Raw genomic sequence first — 1,304 nt, forward strand, 5'->3', positions numbered from 1 at the left:
TCAATTTAGCAACTGAAGTAACAAACTAGAGAAGATTATGCAATCAGTCCCTGCTTTCTTATCACTCTACTTTGTTTGCTTCCTCTGTTTGTTTTGGTTATTCAGCAACTATTTATGGAGTATGTACTAAGTGTCCATCATTATATAGGTGTTATGTGGGATATGAAAATATAAAAGACTTAGACTCTGACATGTGGGAGTCTTCTGTTGACTGGGGGAAAATTGGCTATGTAGACTTACTATTTTCAGCTAAGAATTCCAGGCAGCCGAGTAAGTGGTTACAGAAGGTAAAGTGTATTCGGAGCAGCAGGAAGGGATGAGTATAGGATAGAAATGTTGGTATTGTTAGACAGGATCTGAGTCTTAAAGGGCATTCCAGGTGGGGGAAACGCTGGACATTACATATTTATGAATATTTCTGAATATGTTGTGTATTTGCTCGAGGAATGATGGATTCTTCTGAATCTAGAAATGGGGACAACAGTCCAAAGAGAAGAGAGAACTGGCAGAAAGCAGGAGATGATTATGGGAAAGATTATTATTATTCACAATAATAGAAAGGCAAGCTTAATGAGTTTGGGCACTATGCATGGCTGCTTTGTCCCCCTAATTTGCAGTTTAGCCAATGTCTCCACCCTCAGTCCCACACTGAGGTTCTGTGGAAACAGCTACAAAGAGACTTTATACAAAGTCAGCAAAGCATGAAACATCTTTCTGGCATGAGGAGAACACACCAGGCCCTGGAAACACAGGTGTCTTAAATTGCTATGATCCTTGAAATCCTCACACCTGGTACCCTGGGCTCCATGCCAGTGTTGCTGAGAAACAAGAAAGGCACATAAGAAGTCACAGGCTCGTAAAGCAGCTCTGTCCTGCATACTAGTTCCTATACCCTAAGGTGGAATGAAATTTAGCAAATATCAAGTAGATGACTGACTAGGTCAGAAAAGGGGTGACTAGCTCAGGTCTCTTGGACAGATCCCTAAGAGGTGGTATTGTTGTTGTCAAGTGCTGTCAAGTTGATTCTGACCTATAACAGTCCTGTATAGGGTTTCTGAGGAGCAGCTGGTGAGCTTGAGCCGCTGACCTTATGGTTCAAACTAACCTTGCAGTCCAATACATTAACTCACAGCGCCACACCAGGACACTCTCTCTTTCTTTCTCTCTCTCTCTCTCTATCTATCTATCTATCTATCTACATGTTGTTGTTAAGGGCTTTGAGTTGGTTCCGACTCATAGTGACCCTGTATAGGGTCTCTGAGGAGCAGCTGATGGGTTTGAACTGCCAATTTTGTGGTTCACAG

At 42.2% G+C, this 1,304-nt stretch overlaps 1 protein-coding gene across 2 annotated transcripts in view; it reads right to left on the bottom strand.

Annotated features, from left to right (window-relative positions):
* Positions 1-1,304, bottom strand: part of PLP1 (proteolipid protein 1) — a 16,136-nt gene that overhangs the window by 7,443 nt on the left and 7,389 nt on the right. The window lies entirely within an intron of this gene.

The sequence above is a fragment of the Chrysochloris asiatica genome, unplaced genomic scaffold (genome assembly GCF_000296735.1).
Source record: "Chrysochloris asiatica unplaced genomic scaffold, ChrAsi1.0 scaffold00389, whole genome shotgun sequence".
In the NCBI taxonomy this organism is placed as follows: Eukaryota; Metazoa; Chordata; class Mammalia; order Afrosoricida; family Chrysochloridae; genus Chrysochloris; species Chrysochloris asiatica.